Here is a 13,755-nt window from a genome sequence, read left to right on the forward strand (position 1 = left end):
GCGGAATTTTCAAAATATCAATTCAAATTTTAATTTTAAGTTCGAGTTATCGTGGTTAATTTTTGTTTTAATCAAATGCTTTTACGTGTTTACATTTGTGCGTACGTGCTACCTGTTGCCTGTTTTCTACACTAACGATGCAGGGACTAGTATGAAGCAAAGGGGAACTAACAGCCGACAACGCTTCTCCGAAATACAACACAAAAAGTCAAAATCACAAATAAACCACAATCCAAAAACACATATATACAAACCGCCTCACGCAAAATACATCGACATACGTTTGATAAAAACGACTGACCATACAAACAGGATCCGGTACAGACATTTAACATACAGACACTGGCCTAAAACAACGAACTAGGGGCTACCTGCAACCTACCGAACTAAGCACTCCCTATCCCTCCGATCAGAAAAGAAAAGGAGTAACGGCAGAAGCAGAGGTGGTTACCATGACGGTAATACCACGTTCCTGCTCCATGACAAAAAGGAAAATGATGCCTAACAGATTTTGGATGACATGATAGTCAGGGATCGTAACTCAGCGCGTCATCTCGACGTTGACCTCCAATCGTCAGAATTCGGCGACAAAAAAGAGCCATGACATCGGACGCTACCCCGATGTTGAATTCCAATCATCAGAACTCAACCACGATCGAAGACGGCAGCGTGGGATAACGCACCCGTCTTGAACCCCACTCATCAGATATCCAACCTCTGCAAACAACAGCCAATGATCGGTGTACAGTCAAAGGCTGGGCAAAGGCCACCAGGGAGAAACACAACCAAGCCTGTAACAAAAAACAGTCGCCTGTCTCCCTCCAGGATCATCCTCGTCCTCCGAAGTCTCAGCAATGGACCCGGTAGGCCCCGAACACTCCCCTGCAATCAAAGAACAAACAAAAAACGTCAGCCAAAATTTTGGCATTACGACGACACAAAATGGACAAATCCAAAAAAAAAACCCTGCAAAACAAAACAAGGGCAATCCCGCCCAAACCCAACCAAACAAAACAATCCACAAGAACCGCATAAAAAAACGACTCGCCCTTCTTTTCAAGCAAAAGACGAGTCAAAACAACAACAATAAAACGGCACCTCAAGATCCACGCAAGGTCCGTCAATAACCAAAAATATATTCCCGACACAACAGGGTGTTTTCCACGGCTCGAAAAAAGCAGTTTTGCCCCAATTCGAGCGCAAACAGGTCAAAATTTCAAAATACGACCACAACAAAACAACGTGATTTTTATCACGTCTCAAAACGACCTAAACTACCAATAAGGTCCATTTCAAAACAAACTAACTCAGTTTGAGCTCAAAGTGACGCTCATTTTGACAGACATAAGATCGCTTCAAAGGCAAAAATTCCAATTTTGCCCACAATACCCCAGTGAAGGTTCAATATGGTAAACACGGTCTTCCCCGACTACAATAGTACCTAGTGGGGCACACAACTCAAGCAAACAAACTTGACGTTGTGAAATAAGACGGTTTTACCGTCTCATTCACGTTTTTCAAGCATAGGGAGCGGGAACGGGGACCAAAATGCAAACTAAAAGCGCCCCTATACTCCTAAACAGGTTTCTAACCTAATGCAATCATCAATTTCACTCGAAAGGGGGTTAATCAAAAATGCCCAATTCGATTTTTGAGGGTTTAGGGTTCCACCCTAATTCAATCAACAAAAAGACAAACAAAAACAAATGAATTCAAGAGGATTTACATACCTTGAGATGACATGATATTGAGAACACGAAAGCAAGCAAGAAATGAGGTCGAAAATTGCGTCTTTCTTTGTTTCGGGTTTTTGTGTTTGAGGAAGACGAAGTGAGAATGGAGAGCTTCCCATTCTCGCGTCTTTTCTACAAAAATAGGGAAGCTGCCTTCCTTCGCAAGTAGGCTCGCGCCTCAAAGGGTGTTCCCCCAGCTTTGTTCAGCGAAATTCTGGGCTTTGGCCCAATTTCCCACACAAACTACCAATTTTCAACGACGGCAATAAAAACCGTCATTTAAAAAAAAATAAAGTGAAATTCAAAATTCACTATTTCTTCAAATGTCAACAACGGCAATAAAAACCGTCATTTCAAAAACAATAATAGTGAAATTCAAAATTCACTATTTCTTCAGATGTCAACGACGGCAGTAAAAACCGTCATTTCAAAAACAATAATAGTGAAATTCAAAATTCACTATTTCTTCAAATTTCAACGACGGCAATAAAAACCATCATTTCAAAAACAATAATAGTGAAATTCAAAATTCACTGTTTCTTCAAATTTCAACGACGGCAATAAAAACCGTCATTTCAAAAACAATAATAGTGAAATTCAAAATTCAATATTTCTTCAAATGTCAACGACGGCAGTAAAAACCGTCATTTCATAAACAATAATAGTGAAATTCAAAATTCACTATTTCTTCAAATTTCAACGACGGCAATAAAAACCGTCGGTTCAAACACCAATAGTGGAACTCAAATTCGCTATTTTTTAAAATTTTGATGGCGGCATTAAAAGCCCCCATCTGTCAAAAAATATAGCAGGATTCAAACGCGCTATTCCCACAAATTTTTCAAATTGTGGGAAGACGAAACTAAAATCGTCCTCCCCAAACACACATCAAACGACAAAGCACGCATCTGTCCCTTTCCTACAAAACCAACGGTAATAAAAACCGCTATCTCTCTTCGAGATTCAAAATCACCGTCGACCGCAGGGGCTAGGCTCACAAACCCGTTCATTTCCGGCACCACAAACATTCACTACAAACACCGAAATCCCCAACAGGATATCGGAGGCTTCCTCACGGAGCCCACTAATTCGAATGACTTCTCGAAATAAGCCCACCGAACGCGGCTATTTCCACGGTCGATCAATCGACCTTCAACATGGCTGGCGAGCCATACAACGCACGCGGATGGCGAGCCCCTTTCATATATGCACCGCGGCTGGCGAGCCTCTCTCATATACGCACCGCGGTTGGCGAGCCCCTTTCACATACGCGCCGCGGCTGGCGAGCCCTTTTCATATACGCACCGCGGCTGTCGAGCCTCTTTCATATACGCACCGCGGCTGGCGAGCCTCTTCATATCCGCAACACACCTGGCGAGCCTTTGTCCGCAAACAAGAAATAACCCAAGGACATATCCCGAAGATGCCTCGGGTATGACTCCTTCTTATGGTTGGCGAGCCTTTGTACGTAGTATAACAGACTTTAAACGACCCGCACGGACAGTCGACAGACTCTAAACTGTTCTCAATGATAGCTCCTTGGCTCGTACCCTCGAGTCGCCTTGGTGTCGCCCTTCCCGACGGCAGGTCCTTGGCCCAAATCCTTTCGAGCCGCCTCGACATCGCTGCGATCTCCAGGTTGTAATCTTGATTGACCTGGGGGCTCTACTTTGACTTTCGCCCTGTCCAAGCCTCGCTCAAAGTGGGGGCTCTGTAGATACCCAGTATCTGTTGAGACTCCAACAAACACCCGATGATTATCAGACTACAACATGCCTAGGAATCGCAGCGTTTGATCGACCGTTTGTGTACAACTATACGTCGGAAAACTTAAAACGATTTCGAAAACAGAATATTTCAAAACTTTTCAAAAGTACCTGGAGTGTTTAATGCATGACGACGGGATCGCAATGACACTAATTAGAGTCAAAACCGACACTGGACCAAAAACCGACTCAAAATTCAAATCCCGACTCCAACAACGAGTCAAACCGAGTCAAACACAAAAAACAAACTTTTCAAATGCTTCCATGTTAAGATTTCCCGGAATCCAAAATGGTCAATTACAAATCAAGTTCTTCCAAATCCTAGGATAAAACAAATCATAATTACACTTGTGTGATAGCGACAAGACAACCGAAGACGCGCGAAATAGCTCGCGCCTCTTTGTGAAGCCCATGCGGCCACGTCGCTCAAAACACACACAACCACCCATTTTCCTATAAATACCCCTCAAATGCCACCATTTGAGAGTTACGCGAGTGTCCGCCCCATTATTTCTCCCTTAAAATTCTAGACTCGACTTCTCAAGTCACCAACCGACATGTGTTTACGACCTACCGATCGTAAACACAAGCCTTACACATTGTTTGGTACCGTCATCGTGTATTAAATCACTTGTCCGACCATCTCGACCACTACACCATCACTAAACTTAAAAAACACTCTTTTACTTGCTAAAACGGTTTTCAAACCGAGTTTTCCGGCCAAACAAGTTGATACACTTTCATCGGTTTCTCGTCTCAAGCCTAACATGTAAGTATGAGGGTGTAGAAATCTTCTTCTATCATGTTTTTCATTTGTTCCATGACTATAACATGCTAAATCATGCATAACATGGTCCAAACATGGGATGAATGAGCCAAAACCGGATTTTGGTGGAGGCAGGGGATACTTACGTAGCAAGTAGGCTCGCGCCTAATGTAACAACCCGGATTATAAAACAAAGGAAAAACTTATATAAAGTAAATATCAGAGTACGATACTGATAAAAGGGTCAAGGCGGCGGAAACACCTGACAAATCCGATTCGCTACTAAAACCAAAACAACTAATACATTATTCAAAGGGTACTTAAAACTTAAAAGAAAACTCCTATTTCATTATTAAGCTCACTTCGCACATTCCTCAAGCAAGCATCAACCAGTCAGCAACAAGCGTTCAACCTGAACAACCTGAGAAGGGGGTCGACAATCAGTCGGAAGTAACTAGATGCTCTCCCAGTCATGTTTACAACAATTGAATATAATCAACAACCATTAACAAATGAAATGTAAAACCAGTAAACATGTGAGATCATCTATACTCATGAATGTCAAACTCAGACTTACTACTCATGATACTCTTAACACTAGACGAATGAGACTATATATGAACTTAGATCATGTACACTAATAACCATTGTAACACACGATGTAATACTCCGTATTTATAAGTCTTGGGGTACTCTATCGAGTAGCCCTTACTCTGTCGAGTAAGGGTAAGTTGCGAGATAAAATAGTTTCTGACCTGTTGGGTACTCGATCGAGTAGTCAGTACTCGATCGAGTAAGGGGTACTCGATCGAGTACCTTGGGTACTCGATCGAGTGTCCGGTTTTACGGGGAGTTTTCTCGGGTTTTGTTAATTATGCGATTAAGGTATTTAAACATAGTCGTCATTGTTTTAAATCACTTTTACAAAACCTAAAACCCCGTTTAAGAGAGAAAGCAACCAGTTCATCTTCCTAATCGCATCCTTAGCAATTCCGGAGTTCGACGGTCGGTTCTTGTCGTTATTCGTATCGTTGAGTTCCCTGCGTCGAGGGTAAGCTTTTAATATAATTTTTATAATGTTTTGTTAAGTTTGGTTAAACCCTAATTTAGAGATTGGGGGTTTTGTGTGTAGTTTGTGATGTGTAGCCTCTATGTGTTATATGATAGGAGGAGGGTTCGTAGAAGAGACTTTTGATACAATCTTTGTTGATACCGTCTGATCATTGTGCTTTCCGGGTAGGATTTCCTACTCAGTATTAGTCCCATAATGGGATGATTGTTGATGTTTTGAGATTGATTGTTTGATATAGTAATTGTATTGTGACGGCTGTGATTGTGATTGTGATTGGTTGTCTATGGTTATCGAGATGCGTTCTCGGCTGAGTGGAGTCACTTGCGGGAGTGGCTTCACGCCCTAGTTTCGCCCTTCGTGGAACCCGCCACGGAAGGGGATGTGCACATTAATGGACAGAGTTATCGCTCGGTATGATGAGCGGGGCTTAGGTGGGAACGGCAGGCGGTCCCCACGCGGGGCTGGTCCAAAGGGACGATCAATGATTGAGATGATTGGAATTGGTTGGTTGTGTGTGTGTGACAGTTAAGTCATCTGTTTATCTTATTGTGGATATATGTGTTGAATTGTGTGATTAGTATCGACCCGTTTAAATGTTTTAAAAATTGTGGTGATCCATTCGGGGTGGTGAGCAGTTATTGAGCAGGTGTGATATGACGCGTATGGGATAGCCGGGATGAGTCATCACGTGGCGCTTAGAAGTCTTCCGTGTCGACGAAGTCTAGTAGCTTTGATAGTTTTAGCTGTAGACCGTATGAGAACCTTGTAATTCCTTTTATTAGTTTTGGTTTGAACATGTCATCACTTAATCTATAATCACTTTAAAAGTACGTTTCTTTATTGTCTTATGATATTCAGTACCTCGGGCAACCGAGATGGTAGTATCCTTATACCTGAGTGGTCCTGGTAAGGCACTTGGAGTATGGGGGTGTTACAAATGGTATCAGAGCGACGATTTTGGAACCTGTAACAAATGAACATAATAAACATAGGGAGTCTAATAAAATGAACCTGGTGTATGTGTAATGGGAGCCCCGGCTGATGCTAGGTTTTGGGTGAGTAGGTGCCCTCACTTCAAAATCTTGGCCCCATGATACTTAAGCCAGTCACATGGTATGGGAACGTGGAGTCCGTGTGTATATGTGCGACGTGTATGTTACTTGTGCTGTATATAGTTTGTTGAAAGCATGTTGCATGATAGTTGGTTGACATGTTGGTTGGAATCGTTGGAAAAGTATATGAGAATGATGAATGATATGGTAGAAAAAGAAAGTAGTTCGTATATGATGATGTGTGATGAAGTGGATTTGTAATGTTGTTGTGTTAGCAACATGGGAATAGGATTTTTAGTGTATGGGTGTGGTTTGTGTTATGAAAAGTTATGAAAATTTAAAACATGCAGGTAATACTGGATTGAAAGTTGAATGTTATATGAGCATGATAGATGGTAATGTTTGGCTTTGGTAAGTAATAACATGAAGAATAGAGGTTCAATGATATGTGTTTTGTATAACGAATTGGATGAAAAGCATGATGGCTGTTTATAACGTGGCACTTGATAACACGAAGTAGATTATTTTGTTAATTGTATGAGGAGTCGCGCAGATTTGAATGCGTAGTTGTAATCATAATGTTGAAATAATAATGAATGCATAGTACGTTAGGGTATGTGAGATAACATTCGGGTAGCATTCACGAGTCTGCATGACGCGATCGAGTGGGTTGATTCGATCGAGTGGGTATTTGTCGTTATTTTGACCAGAATCGTGTTTTTGGGCACTCGATCGAGTACCTCGGGCACTCGATCGAGTATGGGGTCACTCAATCGAGTAGCCGGGCTACTCGGTCGAGTAAGTCGAGAGATCGAAGGTCTCCGCTTTTGGGTTAAGTCGGGGCACTCGATCGAGCATGTTGGGCACTCGATCGAGTAGCCTCAACTCGATCGAGTAGGTTCTGGTACTCGATCGAGTGGGGTCTGTGCAGGTCATATGCGTATTTCGGGTCATATGTTTGTCTTTTGACATTCGTTGCATATTATGTTTAATTCAAAGGTGTTGTATTACTTCTTTATGCATTGTTTTACGTATGTGTTGGTCCTGAAGCGTAAGTTACCCAACCTTATGATGTAAAGAGTGGCACTATGATGAGTATGAGTTCGGTGGGGAGGACATGAGTTATATGTGATTATGATAGATGGTGGAAAAAGAAAAGGAAGATTAGTATAGTTTATTGAGGCATGGCGCACGTTTTGCGAGACGGGATGAGTGATATGATTGTGTGTTGAGTAATGTAAAAATAAGTGAATATAGGCAAGGGATGATGTGAGTATAATGAACGTGAGAATGAAAAGATTGAAAGTAAGAATGTGGATAGTGGCAGCTTGAGATGTGTAAAGAGTTATGGAGGGAAATGGTTAGGAGTCGTGTGGGTTATGGATTTATGTAGTGAAAGTTCGTTTAAAGGGGTTGAGAAGAGTAATATATAGTGAACTTTGTGGAGACATGTTGCGAGGTGTATTTTGTAGACAGTGAGTGAGTTTGGGAGGTTTGGTTTATTAAAGGATGAAACTACTGTGTGATTTCCTTGGGTAATTAACGGTATTAAATGAATTCTGATTTCTAGAGATGTAAAAAGGGAGATGCAATTGTTTGAACATTAAACGTTGGTTCTATGGATAGATTAGTGGCAAGTATGAGTGATAGCATAATAAGAGAAGATCCATGGTAAGAAAGAGTGAGATGATGTCGGTAGAAAATAATGGAATTAAGTTTTGGAGCAACGAAGGGGTAACCAGATTTCTAAAGAGTTAGCTAGAAGGAATAAGGAGTTGAACTATTAATTGGTATTATTGAGTGTAAAGAGAAAAGAAGGATAAAAGTAAGCTGAGGAAAATGTTCACCGGAGCTATGTGATATAAGATAAGAAATCATCGAAATATGTGATGGTATCACGAGGATGTTAGCTAAAGGTTATAGAGGAGTTTCAGGGCAACATGATTGGTAATGAGTTTCGAGGAATTAAGGGAGTAAGAAGTTGGTGGAGTATTGGCACGATACGAGATATTTGGTGGAGAATTGGATGACAATACAAATAAGATAGCATTGGGAATAATGTTGAGGTAATTTTGTGGATGGGTTTGATGTTCGTTATTTGCAATGTTAACCAAAAATGGTAGAAAAACCATGTTATTTTGATATGAGTGTAAGAGATTTGATATACGAGCAACGGTGGCATTGTGGTGTTATCACTAATGGCTAAGAGTGATGGAATATTAGAAGGGTAGCAATTCTAAAGAGGTTGATTTGGTAGGGACCTGATTGTTGTGTATGATTGTGAGAGGGTATAAGATGTGGTTAGATGAGGCGGACGCTATAGTTGAATAGTGTAGGTGTGATTATATTTGGCAGGAAGTGATGGTTATGCGAATGGGGGAATATGTTATGAGGGGCATATGAGTTAAACTCGGGCGACAGGTAACCTTTTTCGAGTGGTGACTTACGTGGTCAGGATTGACTAGTTGGTTGTGATTACGGGTCTGTGATTTGTGTAAATGTTTGTGTGAGGTTCTGACCTCACAAGAAGTGGTATGGTATGATAATTATAAAATTGTTTTATGAATGTTCGGTAATATATATGTTGGACACGGTAATTTAATTTAATGATATCCAAAAAGGTAATAATTTGATTGATTTGACATGGCTAGTTATAATTTTATGTGTATTGATAACACATGTGTATTCCGGGAAATGGCAGAGAGGATGTTCATGAGATGCTTATCTGTTTATCCATATAATATGTTGCGTGGTGATTTAATAAAGTGGATTTGAGTAAATTTTTCTTGTCTGAGAAGTATGCTAAGTCAGTATTTATGGGAATTGTATGAAGTTGTGATGTCTATCGGTGTGGTTGTGGTGCCTCGGGTGGTGATTCGGGCACGGTACATAGTGCTGTGATGCGGGTATTTTCGCACTACGGTGTGGCTGTTGGTGGCGGTGTTGTGATGCCGTCACCGGTTGTGGTGGAGTAGGCGGGATGATTATGATTCGAGTTTCGAAAGTACATACCAGTTATACATAGATTGTTGTTTTGTTTGATGTTGCTCTCTGCGAGTTTCAGTTTGTGCTGATAGACAGTTGTCTTGCTTATTCATGTTTTCTTTACCAGGTTAAGTTGGGAATGAGGTAGAGTATGATTTGAAATAGAGTTGTATATGTTTCGTTGTTGTCATGAGATAGTGATAATCTGTTGATGGGACACGATTGTGAGAGGTTATTCTGATAATTTTGATCTTGTTTTCAGATGAGACATCGGTAGACATGGTAATGGAAAATGATTCGTGGAACATGTGTGGTAATGATCTGAAAGCGGCAGGTAGTTCATAATCTTTTGTTGAGACAGTGAGTGTAGGGTGTTGGGGAAATTAGTGTCATGTTAAGTTGTGTATGAATTTTGCGGTAATGAAAGAAAGAACTTGAGGATCTAGTGTGCGTGTACGTAACGAGTGCGGACCGTGAGTTATGCTTCCGGGAGATAAGTGCCTTACGTAGAGAGGTATGTTGTTTGGCGAATAATGGAGAGTGGGTATGGTGATTTGCTACGAGTTTATGGTATAGGTTAGGTGCACCGCCGAATGAGTTGAGGAATGGGAAATGTTTATGTATGGGAGCCTTGGATATAAGAATGGTGAGTGTTTGGTTTATAGACGGTTATCTTTGACATGTGGTGGTACAGAGGGTAATGAGATATAGATATGGTTTGGTATTAGTGAGTCACGAGGACGTAACATTTGTCTTAAGAGGAGTAGGATGCGATAAAGCAGATTTTGATGGTTGTACATATGGTAATATATTCGGAAGTTGAGTCTTGATGTAGAATAAAAGATCGATTCGTGTTGTGGGTGATTTTATTAAAGGTCATGACCGTGCTTGGAGTAGCGTGATGTTTAGGAGTGTGAGAATATTTCGCTAGTATTGACAGTTGGATGATGAGGTTACGAGTGTGAGTAAACTTCGAGGACGAAGTTCCTTTTAAGGGTGGTAGAATGTAACATCCCGTTTGATGTCTATGAGTGTCTTGGTATTGGATTTGATAGTTGATGATATTAGGGAGCTAGCAGCATTAGAGGATGGTAGTTGGTTACGTATGGAGTTGGTATCGTGAGAGATATATATGTGGTAGATATGATATAGTAAGTCATGTTGTGGAAGTAAACATAGTTGGTGGAGTGGGTGTTAAGAGTTCATGTTCTATGTTCGGTCGAGTTCTTGAGTCCTTAGCTAAGTTGTTGTGTCTTGGTCGAGTCTGTATGGTTGTTTTTATGTATGGGTTGAACTTCGGGGACGAAGTTCCTTTTAAGGAGGGAAGACTGTAATACTCCGTATTTATAAGTCTTGGGGTACTCTATCGAGTAGCCCTTACTCTGTCGAGTAAGGGTAAGTTGCGAGATAAAATAGTTTCGACTGTTGGGTACTCGATCGAGTAGTCAGGGGTACTTGATCGAGTAAGGGGGTACTCGATCGAGTACCTTGGGTACTCGATCGAGTGTCCGGTTTTACGGGGAGTTTTCTCGGGTTTTGTTAATTATGCGATTAAGGTATTTAAACATAGTCGTCATTGTTTTAAATCACTTTTACAAAACCTAAAACCTGTTTAAGAGAGAAAGCAACCATTCATCTTCCTAATCGCATCCTTAGCAATTCCGGAGTTCGGACGGTCGGTTCTTGTCGTTATTCGTATCGTTGAGTTCCCTGCGTCGAGGGTAAGCTTTTAATATAATTTTTTTATAATGTTTTGTTAAGTTTGGTTAAACCCTAATTTAGAGATTGGGGGTTTTGCGTGTAGTTTGTGATGTGTAGCCTCTATGTGTTATATGATAGGAGGAGGGTTCGTAGAAGAGACTTTTGATACAGCTGTTGATACCGTCTGACTGTTGTGCTTTCCAGGTAGGATTTCCTACTCAGTATTAGTCCCATAATGGGATGATTGTTGATGTGTTGAGATTGATTGTTTGATATAGTAATTGTATTGTGACGGCTGTGATTGTGATTGTGATTGGTTGTCTATGGTTCTCGAGATGCGTTCTCGGCTGAGTGGAGTCACTTGCGGGAGTGGCTTCACGCCCTAGTTTCGCCCTTCGTGGAACCCGCCACGGAAGGGGATGTGCACATTAATGGACAGGGTTATCGCTCGGTATGATGAGCGGGGCTTAGGTGGGAACGGCTGCGGTCCCCCACTAGCAGGGCTGGTCCAAAGTGGACGATCAATGATTGAGATGATTGGAATTGGTGTGGTTGTGTGTGTGTGACGGTTAAGTTGTCTGTTTATCTTATTGTTGATATATGTATTGAATTGTGTGATTAGTACTGACCCGTTTAAATGTTTTAAAAACTGTGGTGATCCATTCGGGGTGGTGAGCGATTATTGAGCGGTGTGATATGACGCGTATGGGATAGCTGGGATGAGTCATCACGTGGCAGTTAGAAGTCTTCCGCTGTGTCAGACGAAGTCTAGTAGCTTTGATAGTTTTAGCTGTAGACCGTATGAGAACCTTGTAATTCCTTTTATTAGTTTTGGTTTGAACATGTCATCACTTAATATATAATCACTTTAAAAGTACGTTTCTTTATTGTCTTATGATATTCAGTACCTCGGGCAACCGAGATGGTAGTATCCTTATACCTGAGTGGTCCTGGTAAGGCACTTGGAGTATGGGGGTGTTACACACGACCCATAACAACTCAAGGCACAATGCTAGCATCAAAGCATAGTGAATACGGTAACACACAATCCACAGCAACAGAAGGCACAAAGGTAGCAGCAAAGCATAGCGAATAGAGCGAATGCCTGTTAGAGCGTATCACCACTGCCTCTAACTTGTCAAAGCGTATCACCACTGCCTCTGACTGACGGAGCGTATCACCACTGCCTCTATCGGTGTGGAGCGTATCACCATTGACTCCACGGTACTATGTATAGCGTATCACCACTGCCTATATGCCTAAGACCTGGCCAGACCCCTCGGTGCAATAACTGTACACCGAACGACACTCGGGACCCAGAACGTATAACTGACGACTCTGGCCACCCCCGAACATAGACCAAAATAAATCCCGCATCAACGGGTGGCGTTTGTTCATTCCGATAGTATATAACTGATACTACCGTCACCTATTCAACCAGCCAACAAACAAATGCACAGTATAACTGACTGTACTAACATGCGTGAACAACATCACGACTCAACTCATAGGATAGTATAACTGACCATCCTACTTATCATATGAACACGAGTAACCAATGACATAAGCAATAAAAGTACATAACACGTTGAACACAATACAACATATGAAACAAGTATAAGCAACCAATGTTATAGCACCCCGGCTATATCTTTAACATTAACCATTCAATGTTATAGTACCCTAACTATAACTCTGGATGCGAGGTTATAGTAACCTCGACTATAACTTCAACATATACGACTTGAAGTTATACTTACCTCAACTATAACCTTGACACGAAACTAAAAGTTATACTAGTTCCACCCATAACCTTGAGCCATAAATCTCAGGGTACGTTAGTTTCAGCTATAACCTTAACTCGTATCCAATGTTATAGTAGATTCAGCTATAACCTGGATTCATATTTCCAAGGTTATACCTGTTTCAGCCATAACTAGAGTGACTACCCAAAGTTGTATTAACTTTAGCTATAACACTTGAATCATCATCAAGGTTACACTAGCTTTAGCTATAACTTTGGAGAGAACTCTTGGCCGCCTATCATGCCGCCACTAGAGTTTGATTCATAAACCCTAATTGCGCTCATGACACCCATATTAAACATGTAAACAATATACAAGACATAATTAAAACATTAAATCATGTACAAACATGCGAAAACATTATTAACATGATAATAAACAATCAAACACGTACCAATTACACAAATCAATTATTAAATCATGTAAATTACATCAATTGGCAAGGGTTTGGATTCCCTTCTTATTTATAGAGAAGCTCATGGGTTTATTTCAAGCTTAGGCCCAAAACTCATCCATCTACACCAAGAATCACGTGAGACTCAAGGAAGGAGCGGGTCTTTACCGTTTTCGAGCCCAATGAGCCCAAAAGACAAGAGACAGATATTTTCCCGGAAAAATAAAATATGAAATATGGGAAAATAAAATTAAAGAATTATATTACGGGAATTAGGGGTGTTAAACCTAAAGCACCCCCTCACCTTAAATCCAAACCGTGTTTGGTCTCTTCCTCTCTTTTATTTTTATTTCATATTTGTAATTGGTTTTTACCATTTCAAATATTCCAAACCATTTTTATGACAAGTTTTTAACCATGAAACATTAATCATCCTTGGTTCTTAATACCATGACGGTTTAATCCGTGTTTCGGTGATAAT

The sequence above is a fragment of the Silene latifolia genome, chromosome 11, assembly GCF_048544455.1.
Source record: "Silene latifolia isolate original U9 population chromosome 11, ASM4854445v1, whole genome shotgun sequence".
Lineage (NCBI taxonomy): Eukaryota > Viridiplantae > Streptophyta > Magnoliopsida > Caryophyllales > Caryophyllaceae > Silene > Silene latifolia.